The following is a 13,187-nucleotide window of genomic DNA, read 5'->3' on the forward strand; positions in this document are numbered from 1 at the left end:
AACATAAGAAAAGCAAAGAACATGAAATAAACATAAAGAAGTAGCTTAAAAATACAGAGAGAGTCTTAAATATTAAAAAGTCAATGGAGATTCACCAGAATCAAGTCCCACAAAGAAGAAAATCAAAACAACAAAATAGAAGAATTATTTAAAACTATAATTGAGGAAAATATTTCTGAAATAAAAGATTTGAGTCTACATATTAAAAGCTCACATTGTGATAAACATAAGATGAATGCAAGTAAAATTTTTGGACTTTCAAGATAAAAACAGAAGACTTCAGGAAGCCACCCTCACCCCCAACCCAAAAAACAAAATCTAAAAAAATCAGATTGTATGACAGCAATACTCAATGCCAGAAAATTGTGCAGCAAAACTTAGATACTCAAGGAAAGAAAGTGTGTACAGAGGATTTTTGTACAACTAATTTGTCCTGGACGTAAAAGGCTACAAGAATATATTTCTAAATGTGCAAGAACTCAAGGACTGTTGTTTCTAAGAGCTTTCCTGAGGAATTTATAAGGGACAAGTTTTATCCAACCAAGAAACATTTGTGAGAATTAGCAACATGATTACTGTTGAGTACTGAACATTTTAACTGTGGAACTAAGTCTAAGATGAAGGAATAACTAGTAAATAGTATGCAGATATGATCTGCTGTGAAAATGTAGAAATAGCAACACTTCCATCAAATAGGAGAATAAGGGAGAGTGAAAGTGATCAAAGAGTAAGCTCGATGATTGCTTTATATATAATAGCTTCAAGTCAAAGAATATTTAAAACACATAAGCTTCAACAAAATTAAAAATTTTTGTGCATCAGAGGGCATTATCGGGATAGTGAGATCACCTGCAGAGAGGGAGAAAATATTTGCAAGTCAGGCATCATCTGATAAGGGTCTAGGATCCAGACTATATAAAGAACTCTTAAAACTCAACATTAAAAAGGTGAACAACTCAATTTAAAAATGGGCAAAGAACTTGAAGAGATGTTTCTCTGAAGAAGATATACAAGAGGCCAGTGAGCACAAGAAAAGATATTCAGCATCATTAGTCATTAGGAAGATGCAAATCAAAATCCCAACAAGATACCACTTCATACCGAATAGTGTGACTATAACAAAAAAAATTTAACGGAAAGTGACAAGTGTTGACAAGGAGGTGAAGAAATTGGAACCCTTGTACATTGCTGGTGAGAAGGTAAAATAGTGCAGCCTCTGTGGAAAACAACTTGACAGCTCCTCCAAGAGGTCAGCATAGAATTACCAGATGACTCAGTAGTTCCACTCCCAGGTATACACCTAAAAGAACTGAAAACAGGAAGTTCTGGTCCATGACTGAGACATAGGAGTCTCCTGAACTCACCTCCACCCATGGTCATGCAAAGTCTACAGCAACATGCAGAGCAATTCTCCTGAAAGAAATCCAGAACCGAGCTAAGCCAATGCTACATATTGGGCAAGCAAAGAAATACCCACATTGAAAATGGTCTTGGCATACCCTTGGCATATGGGGAGCCACTGAGGACAAAGAAGGCAGCGTGGACAATCACAAAGGTTCAAGAGACAAACAAGAGCTTGGGAGGGTGGATGACAAGTTTCCTCTCCTACATGAGGCCACGCCATCAACACTGGGAGACGTGGCTGTTTTATCAAATGCCCAGAAACCAGTACAGACAGTCAAGGAAAATGAAGTCTCCACACTGGGTCTTGGATATCTGGAAATCCCTTCCCCCTACTGGGCACACCCACTTTCACCGAAATCTCCAGCTCTGACCACCGACCCTCAGCTCTGCTAGTCCTGCCATCTCACCAGGACTCCCAGTGCCTAATTATGTCCCAGAAATATCAGAAAGTTTTGCTGCAACAGTTTACTGGGAGGTCCCTGCTCTTTAAGCATCTCCCCTTTTGGAGTCTGAGATTCAGTCTCCACTGGCAGCCACTTTGTCCCCCTAGATGACACAGTAACCTCTTCCTGTGGTCTCTTTTGAGAAATAAATGATGAGGCAAAACACCCTGAGTCTCCAACATGTTAGAATAATTTACTGGCATGAGCAGTCTCCTCTAGACACTTGGGGTAGGGCCGACTTGGGGGGTGGCAGGAACTTACAGTGCAAAGGGAAGTTTCCTAGACAGAACCCAGTGACCTCATGGCTCTGCTGTCCATGGGCTGGTCTCGCTGCCCTGTTCCAAGGAAGCGCCAAGGAAGTCCAAGGCCCCAGGAGGAAACACTTTGAGTGACTACCAGAATGCTGGCCTGGAAGTCAGTCTCAGCTTTGCCCCCAATTTGCTGGGTGAACTCAGGAAAATAGCTCTCCCTCTCTGAGCTTCTGTTTTGGGTTTTGATTTTTATTGAGCTTGAAGGGCTCAGATGCAAAGGGCCATACTAGGCCAGGCATTATGAGGTTCTGAATACATCATCTCCTCTACCAAGAATAAAATTAACTCCTCTTGAAAAAATTTCATAAAAAGAAATTATACCTGAATTAAGTTGGCTTTCTAAAATTTAACTTTTGGAGGGTTGGCTTCCTTCTGTGAGTGGAGGTGGGAAACAGAAGCTGAGGGCTGGGAGTGGGCAAACAAGGAAACCCATGTCTCTTTTTGCCCCTGCAGGAAGACACCATCCATGGCTCCACCCGACCCCCATTCTCTGGGGACACGGGAAAGAGTGTGGGCTGGGCTGGGATAGAACCTTGACACCGGGGCAGCTTAAGACCAAGCCAGGGCCAGTGCCTGACCTCCAGGCCTGGCAAATTAAGAGGTACCACAAGTGGTGACCATCATTCATATTTTTAAACATTTTCTATGTTTCAGTCTCTGTACCAAATACACTATATGCATTATCTCCTTTAACCCTATTAACAACCCTCAAGATGGCATTAACTATTTTCCCAGTTCTGCAAACATATTGTTGAGACTTACAGAGGTTAATAACTCCCAGAGAAAAACGTGTTTCTTGATTGGTTCAAGAGGGCACAGTAGAAGGATGACTCCCTCTTTTTTTTTAAGATTTTTAGAAATTTCATGTAATGTCTGAAACATTTATATTTACATATTTCCATACAAATAACCCAATGAAAGTTTAGTATTAGTTGTTTTGTTTGTTTGTTTTTTATACTGCATGTTCTTATTAGGCATCAATTTTATACACATCAGTGTACACATGTCAATCCCAATCGCCCAATTCAGCACACCACCATCCCCAGCTCACCGCAGTTTTCCCCCCTTGGTGTCCATATGTCCGTTCTCTACATCTGTGTCTCAACTTCTGCCCTGCAAACCGGCTCATCTGTACCATTTTTCTAGGTTCCACATACATGCGTTAATATACCATATTTGTTTTTCTCTTTCTGACTTACTTCACTCTGTATGACAGTCTCTAGATCCATCCACGTCTCAACAAATGACTCAATTTCGTTCCTTTTTATGGCTGAGTAATATTCCATTGTATATATGTACCACAACTTCTTTATCCATTCGTCTGTTGATGGGCATTTAGGTTGCTTCCATGACCTGGCTATTGTAAATAGTGCTGCAATGAACATTGGGGTGCATGTGTCTTTTTGAATTATGGTTTTCTCTGGGTAAATGCCCAGTAGTGGGATTGCTGGGTCATATGGTAATTCTATTTTTAGTTTTTTAAGGAGCCTCCATATTGTTCTCCATAGTGGCTGTATCAATTTACATTCCCACCAACAGTGCAAGAGGGTTCCCTTTTCTCCACACCCTCTCCAGCATTTGTTGTTTGTAGATTTTCTGATGATACCCATTCTAACTGGTGTGAGGTGATACCTCATTGAAGTTTTGATTTGCATTTCTCTAATAATTAGTGATGTTGAGCAGCTTTTCATGTGCTTCGTGGCCGTCTGTATGTCTTCTTTGGAGAAATGTCTATTTAGGTCTTCTGCCCATTTTTGGATTGGGTTGTTTGTTTCTTCAATATTGAGCTGAATGAGCTGTTTATATATTTTGGAGATTAATCCTTTGTCCGTTGATTCGTTTGCAAATATTTTCTCCCATTCTGAGGGTTGTCTTTTTGTCTTGTCTGTAGTTTCCCTTGCTTTGCAAAAGCTTTTAAGTTTCATTAGGTCCCATTTGTTTATTTTTGTTTTTTTTTTTCTAATTACTGTAGGAGGTGGAGCAAAAAAGATCTTGCTGTGATTTATGTCAAAGAGCGTTCTTCCTATGTTTTCCTCTAAGAGTTTTATAGTGTCCAGTCTTACATTTAGGTCTCTAATCCATTTTGAGTTTATTTTTGTGTACGGTGTTAGGGAGTATTCTAATTTCATTCTTTTACATGTAGCTGTCCAGTTTTCCCAGTACCACTTATTGAAGAGACTGTCTTTTCTCCATTGTATATCTTTGCCTCCTTTGTCATAGATTAGTTTACCATAGGTGCTTGGGTTTATCTCTGGGCTTTCTATCTTGTTCCATTGATCTATGTTTCTGTTTTTGTGCCAGTACCATATTGTCTTGATTACTGTAGCTTTGTAGTATAGTCTGAAGTCAGGGAGTCTGATTCCTCCAGCTCCGTTTTTTTCCCTCAAGACTGCTTTGGCTATTCGGGGTCTTTTGTGTCTCCATACAAATTTTAAGATGATTTGTTCTAGCTCCATAAAAAATGCCATTGGTAATTTGATAGGGATTGCATTGAATCTGTAGATTGCTTTGGGTAGTATAGTCATTTTCACAATGTTGATTCTTCCAATCCAAGAACATGGTATATCTCTCCATCTATTTGTATCATCTTTAATTTCTTTCATCAGTGTCTTATAGTTTTCTGCATACAGGTCTTTTGTCTCCCTAGGTAGGTTTATTCCTAGGTATTTTATTCTTTTTGTTGCAATGGTAAATGGGAGTGTTTCCATAATTTCTCTTTCAGATTTTTCATCATTAGTGTATAGGAATGCAAGAGATTTCTGTGCATTAATTTTGTATCCTGCAACTTTACCATATTCATTAATTAGCTCTAGCAGTCTTCTTGTGGCAGTTTTAGGATTCTCTATGTATAGTATCATATCATCTGCAAACAGTGACAGTGTTACTTCTTCTTTTCCAATTTGTATGCCTTTTATTTCTTTTTCTTCTCTGATTGCCATGGCTAGGACTTCCAAAACTATGTTCAATAATAGTGGTGAGAGTGGACATCCTTGTCTCGTTCCTGATCTTAGAGGAAATGCTTTCAGTTTTTCACCATTGAGAATGATGTTTGCTGTGGGTTTGTCATATATGGCCTTTATTATGTTGAGGTAGTTTCCCTTTATGCCCACTTTCTGGAGAGTTTTTATCAGAAATGGGTGTTGAATTTTGTCAAAAGCTTTTTCTGCATCTATTGAGATGATCATATGGTTTTTCTTCTTCAATTTGTTAATATGGTGTATCACATTGATTGATTTGCGTATATTGAAGAATCCTTGCATCCCTGGGATAAATCCCACTTGATCGTAGTGTATGATCCTTTTAATGTGTTGTTGGATTCTGTTTGCTAGTATTCTGTAAAGGATTTTTCATCTATATTCATCAGTGATATTGGTCTGTAATTTTCTTTTTTTGCAGTGTCTTTGTCTGGTTTTGATATCAGGGTGATGGTGGCCTCATAGAATGAGTTTGGGAGTGTTCCTTCCTCTGCAATTTTTTGGAAGAGTTTGAGAAGGATAGGTGTTAGCTCTTCTCTAAATGTTTGATAGAATTCACCTGTGAAGCCGTCTGGTCCTGGACTTTTGTTGGAAGATTTTTAATCACAGTTTCAATTTCATTACTTGTGATTGGTCTGTTCATATTTTCTGTTTCTTCCTGGTTCAGTCTTGGAAGGTTATACCTTTCTAAGAATTTGTCCATTTCTTCCAGGTTGTCCATTTTATTGGCATAAAGTTGCTTGTAGTAGTCTCTTAGGATGCCTTGTATTTCTGCAGTGTCTGTTGTAACTTCTCCTTTTTCATTTCTGATTTTATTGATTTGAGTCCTCTCCCTGTTTTTCTTGATGAGTCTGGCTAATGGTTTATCAATTTTCTTTATCTTCTCAAAGAACTAGCTTTTAGTTTTGTTGATCTTTGCTATTGTTTTCTTTGTTTCTATTTCATTTATTTCCGCTCTGATCTTTATGATTTCTTTCCTTCTGGTAACTTTGGGGTTTGTTTGTTCTTCTTTCTCTAGTTTCTTTAGGCGTAAGGTTAGATTGTTTACTTGAGATTTTTCTTGTTTCTTTAGGTAGGCTTGTATAGCTATAAACTTCCCTCTTAGAACTGCTTTTGCTGCATCCCATAGGTTTTGGGTCGTCGTGTTTTCATTGTCATTTGTCTTTAGGTATTTTTTGATTTCCTCTTTGATTTCTTCAGTGATCTCTTGGTTATTTAGTAATGTATTGTTTAGCCTCCATGTGTTTGTCTTTGTTACATTTTTTTCCCCGTAATTCATTTCTAATCTCATAGCGTTGTGGTCAGAAAAGATGCTTGATATGATTTCAATGTTCTTAAATTTACTGAGGCTTGATTTGTGACCCAAGATGTGATCTATCCTGGAAAATGTTCCGTGCGCACTTGAGAAGAACGTGTAATCTGCTGTTTTTGGATGGAATGTCCTATAAGTATCAATTAAATCTATCTGGTCTATTGTGTCATTTAAAGCTTCTGTTTCCTTATTAATTTTCTGTTTGGATGATCTGTCCATTGGTGTAAGTGAGCTGTTGAAGTCTCCCCCACTATTATTGTGTTACTGTCAATTTCCTCTTTTATAGCTGTTAGCAGTTGCCTTATGTATTGAGGTACTCCTGTGTTGGGTGCATATATATTTATAATTGTTATATCTTCTTCTTGGATTGATCCCTTGATCATTATGTAGTGTCCTTCCTTGTCTCTTGTATCATTCTTTATTTTAAAGTCTATTTTATCTGATATGAGTATAGCTACTCCAGCTTTCTTTTGATTTCCATTTGCATGGATATCTTTTTCCATCCCCTCACTTTCAGTCTGTATGTGTCCCTAGGTCTGAAGTGGGTCTCTTGTAGACAGCATATATACGGGTCTTGTTTTTGTATCCATTCAGCAAGCCTGTGTCTTTTGGTTGAAGCATTTAATCCATTCACATTTAAGGTAATTATCGATATGTATGTTCCTATGACCATTTTCTCAATTGTTTTGGGTTCGTTTTTGTAGGTCCTTTTCTTCTCTTGTGTTTCCCACTTAGAGAAGTTCCTTTAGCATTTGTTGTAGAGCTGGTTTGGTGGTGCTGAATTCTCTTAGCTTTTGCTTGTCTGTACAGCTTTTGATTTCTCCATCAAATCTAAATGAGATCCTTGTCGGGTAGAGTAATCTTGGTTGTACGTTCTTCTCTTTCATCACTTTAAGTATATCATGCCACTCCCTTCTGGCTTGTAGAGTTTCTGCTGAGAAATCAGCTGTTAACCTTATGGGAGTTCCCTTGTATGTTTTTTGTCGTTTTTCCCTTGCTGCTTTCAATAATTTTTCTTTGTCTTTAATTTTTGCCACTTTGATTACTATGTGTCTCGGCATGTTTCTCCTTGGGTTTATCCTGTATGGGATTCTCTGTGCTTCCTGGACTTGGGTGGCTATTTCCTTTCTCATGTTAGGGAAGTTTTCGACTATAATCTCTTCAAATATTTTCTCGGGTCCTTTCTCTCTCTCTTCTCCTTCTGGGACCCCTATAATGCGAATGTTGTTGTGTTTAATGTTGTCCCAGAGGTCTCTTAGGCTCTCTTCATTTCTTTTCATTCTTTTTTCTTTAGTCTGTTCCGCAGCAGTGAATTCCACCATTCTGTCTTCCAGGTGACTTATCTGTTCTTCTGCCTCAGTTATTCTGCTATTGATTCCTTCTAGTGTAGTTATCATTTCAGTTATTGTATTGTTCATCTCTGTTTCTTTGTTCTTTAATTCCTCTAGGTCTTTGTTAATCATTTCTTACATCTTCTCAATCTTTGCCTCCATTCTTTTTCCGAGGTCCTGGATCATGTTCACTATCATTATTCTGAATTCTTTTTCTGGAAGGTTGCCTATCTCCACTTCATTTAGTTGTTTTTCTGGGGTTTTTTTCTTGTTCCTTCGGCTGGTATATAGCCCTCTGCCTTTTCATCTTGTCTATCTTTCTGTAACTGTAGTTTTTGGTCCACAGGCTGCAGGATTGTAGTTTTTCTTGCTTCTGCTGTCTGCCATCTGGTGGCTGAGGCTATCTAAGAGGCTTGATGGGAGACTCTGGTGGTGGGTAGAGCTGACTGTTAGGATGACTCCCTCTTGCGAGAACACCAGAATCACAGCAAATGGCTGAAAAATCATCGACAGGAAGACATTGGAACTCACCAAAAAAAAGATACCCCACATCCAAAGACAAAGGAGAAACCCCAATGAGATGGCAGGAGGGGTGCAATCACAATAAAATCAAATCCCATAACTGCTGGGTGGGTGACTCACAAACTGGACAACACTTATACCACAGAAGTCCACCCGCTGGAATGAAGGTTCTGAGCCCCACGTCTGGCTTCCCAACCTGGGGGTCTGGCAACAGGAGGAGTAATTCCTAGAGAATCAGACTTTGAAGGCTAGCAGGATTTGATTTCAGGACTTCGACAGGACTGGGGGAAACAGAGACTCCGCTCTTGGAGGGCACACACAAAGTAGTGTGCACATCGGGACCCAGAGGAAGGAGCAGTGACCCCATAGGAGATTGAACCAGACCTACCTGCTAGTGTTGGAGGGTCTCCTGCAGAGGCAGGGGGTGACTGTGTCTCACCATGATGACAAGGACACTGGCAGCAGAAGTTCTGGGAAGTAGTCCTTGGCATGAGCCCTCCCAGAGTCCGCAATTAGCCCCACCAAAGAGCCCAGGTAGGCTCCAGTGTTGGGTCGCCTCAGGCCAAACAACCAACAGGGAGGGAACCCAGCCCCACCCATCAGCAGACAAGTGGATTAAAGTTTTACTGAGCTCTGCCAACCAGAGCAACAGCCAGCTCTACCCACCACCAGTCCCTCCCATCAGGAAACTTGCACAAGCCTCTTAGATAGCCTCATCCACCAGAGGGCAGACGGCAGAAGCAAGAAGAACTACAATCCTGCAGCCTGTGGAACAAAAGCCACATTCACAGAAATATAGACAAGACGAAAAGGCAGAGGGCTATGTACCAGATGAAGGAACAAGATAAAACCCCAGAAAAACAACTAAATGAAGTGGAGATAGGCAACCTTCCAGAAAAAGAATTCAGAATAATGATAGTGAAGATGATCCAGGACCTCGGAAAAACAATGGAGGCAAAGATCGAGAAGATGCAAGAAATGTTTAACAAAGACCTAGAAGAATTAAAGAACAAACAAACAGAGATGAACAATACAATAACTGAAATGAAAAATACACTAGAAGGAATCAATAGCAGAATAACTGAGGCAGAAGAACGGATAAGTGACCTGGAAGACAGAATGGTGGAATTCATGCTGTGGAACAGAATAAAGAAAAAAGAATGGAAAGAAATGAAGAGAGCCTAAGAGACCTCTGAGACAACATTAAATGCAACAATATTCGCATTATAGGGGTCCCAGAAGGAGAAGAGAGAGAGAAAGGACCCAAGAAAATATTTGAAGAGATTATAGTCGAAAACTTCCCTAACAAGGGAAAGGAAATAGCCACCCAAGTCCAGGAAGTGCAGAGAGTCCCACACAGGATAAACCCAAGGAGAAACATGCCAAGACATATAGTAATCAAACTGACAAAAATTAAAGGCAAAGAAAAATTATTGAAAGCAGCAAGGGAAAAACGACAAAAAACATACAAGGGAACTCCCATAAGGTTAACAGCTGATTTCTCAGCAGAAACTCTACAAGCCAGAAGGGAGTGGCATGACATATTTAAAGTGATGAAAGGGAAGAACCTACAACCAAGATTACTCTACCCGACAAGGATCTCATTCAGATTTGATGGAGAAATCAAAAGCTTTACAGACAAGCAAAAGCTAAGAGAATTCAGCACTACCAAACCAGCTCTACAACAAACGCTAAAGGAACTTCTCAAAGTGGGAAACACAAGGGAAGAAAAGGACCTACAAAAACAAACCCATAACAATTAAGAAAATGGTAATAGGAACATACATATCGATAATTACCTTAAACGTGAATGGATTAAATGCTCCAACCAAAAGACACAGTCTCGCTGAATGGATACAAAAACAAGACCCATATATATGCTGTCTACAAGAGACCCACTTCAGACCTAGGGACACATACAGACTGAAAGTGAGGGGATGGAAAAAGATATTCCATGCAAATGGAAATCAAAAGAAAGCTGCAGTAACAATACTCATATCAGATAAAGTAGACTTTAGAATAAAGAATGTTACAAGAGACAAGGAAGGACGCTACATAATGATCAAGGGATCAATCCAAGAAGAAGATATAACAATTATAAATATATATGCACCCAACATAGGAGCACCTCAATACATAAGGCAACTGCTAACAGCTATAAGAGAGAAAATCGACAGTAACACAATAATAGTGGGGGACTTCAACAGCTCACTTACACCAATGGACAGATCATCCAAACAGAAAATTAATAAGGAAACAGAAGCTTTAAATGACACAATAGACCAGATAGATTTAATTGATATTTATAGGACATTCCATCCAAAAACAGCAGATTACTCTTTCTTCTTAAGTGTGCACGGAACATTCTCCAGGATAGATCACATCTTGGGTCACAAATCAAGCCTCAGTAAATTTAAGAAAATTGAAATAATATCAAGCATCTTTTCTGACCACAACACTATGAGATTAGAAATCAATTATGGGGGAAAAAATGTAACAAACACAAACACATGGAGGCTAAACAATACGTTACTAAATAACCAAGAGATCACTGAAGAAATCAAAGAGGAAATCAAAAAATACCTAGAGACAAATGACAATGAAAACACGATGATCCAAAACCTACGGATGCAGCAAAAGAAGTTTTAAGAGGGAAGTTTATAGCAATACAAGCCTACCTCAAGAAACAAAAAAAACTCAAATAAACAATCTAACCTTACACCTAAAGGACCTAGAGAAAGAAGAACAAACAAATCCCAAAGTTACCAGAAGGAAAGAAATCATAAAGATCAGAAAGAGCAGAAATAAATGAAATAGAAACAAAGAAAACGATAGCAAAGATCAATAAAACTAAAAGCTGGTTCTTTGAGAAGATAAAGAAAATTGATAAACCATTAGCCAGACTCATCAAGAAAAACAGGGAGAGGACTCAAATCAATAAAATCAGAAATGAAAAAGGAGACGTTACAACAGACACTGCAGAAATACAAACCATCCTAAGCGATGACTACAAGCAACTCTATGCCAATAAAATAGACAACCTGGAAGAAATGGACAGATTCTTAGAAAGGTATAACCTTCCAAGACTGAACCAGGAAGAAACAGAAAATGTGAACAGACCAATCACAAGTAATGAAATTGAAACTGTGATTAAAAATCTTCCAACAAACAAAAGTCCAGGACCAGATGGCTTCACAGGTGAATTCTATCAAACATTTAGAGAAGAGCTAACACCCATCCTTCACAAACTCTTCCAAAAAACTGCAGAGGAAGGAACATTCCCAAACTCATTCTATGAGGCCACCATCACCCTGATACCAAAACCAGACAAAGATACTACAAAAAAAGAAAATTACAGATCAATATCACTCATGAATATAGATGCAAAAATCCTCAAGAAAATACCAGCAAACAGAATCCAGCAACACATTAACAGGATCATACACCATGATCAAGTGGGATTTATCCCAGGGATGCAAGGATTCTTCAATATACGCAAATCAATCAATGTGATACACCATATTAACAAATTGAAGAAGAAAAACCATATGATCATCTCAATAGATGCAGAAAAAGCTTTTGACAAAATTCAACACCCATTTATGATAAAAACTCTCCAGAAAGTGTGCATAGAGGGAACCTACCTCAACATAATAAAGGCTATATATCACAAACCCACAGCAAACATTATTCTCAATGGTGAAAAACTGAAAGCATTTCCTCTAAGATCAGGAACAATACAAGGATGTCCACTCTTACCATTATTATTCAACATAGTTTTGGAAGTCCTAGCCATGGCAATCAGAGAAGAAAAAGAAATAAAAGGCATACAAATTGGAAAAGAAGTAGTAACACTGTCACTGTTTGCAGATGACATGATACTATACATAGAGAATCCTAAAGATGCCACTAGAAAACTATTAGAGCTAATCAATGAATTTGGTAAAGTTGCAGGATAAAAATTAATGCATAGAAATCTCTTGCATTCCTATACACTAATGATGAAAAATCTGAAAGAGAAATTAAGGAAACACTCCCATTTACCATTGCAACAAAAAGAATAAAATACCTAGGAATAAACCTACCTAGGGAGACAAAAGACCTGTATGCAGAAAACTATAAGACACTGATGAAAGAAATTAAAGATGATACAAATAGATGGAGAGATATACCATGTTCTTGGATTGGAAGAATCAATATTGTGAAAATGACTATGCTACCCAAAGCAGTCTACAGATTCAATGCAATCCCTATCAAATTACCAATGGCATTTTTTACAGAACTAGAACAAAAAAATCTTAAAATTTGTATGGAGATGCAAAAGACCCTGAATAGCCAAAGCAGTCTTGAGGGAAAAAAACGGACCTGGAGGAATCAGATTCCCTGACTTCAGACTATACTACAAAGCTACAGTAATCAAGACAATATGGTACTGGCACAAAAACAGAAATATAGATCAATGGAACAGGATAGAAAGCCCAGAGATAAACCCACGCACCTATGGTCAACTAATCTATGACAAAGGAGGCAAGGATATACAATGGAGAAAAGACAGTCTCTTCAATAAGTGGTGCTGGGAAAACTGGACAGCTACATGTAAAAGAATGAAATTAGAACATTCCCTAACACCATACACAAAAATAAACTCAAAATGGATTAGAGACCTAAATGTAAGACTGGACACTATAAAACTCTTAGAGGAAAACATAGGAAGAACACTCTTTGACATAAATCACAGCAAGACCTTTTTTGCTCCACCTCCTAGAGTAATGGAAAAAAAAACAAAAATAAACAAATGGGACCTAATGAAACTTAAAAGCTTTTGCAAAGCAAGGGAAACTACAGACAAGACAAAAAGACAACCCTCAGAATGGGAGAAAATATTTGCA

The sequence above is a fragment of the Eschrichtius robustus genome, chromosome 16, assembly GCF_028021215.1.
Source record: "Eschrichtius robustus isolate mEscRob2 chromosome 16, mEscRob2.pri, whole genome shotgun sequence".
NCBI lineage: Eukaryota > Metazoa > Chordata > Mammalia > Artiodactyla > Eschrichtiidae > Eschrichtius > Eschrichtius robustus.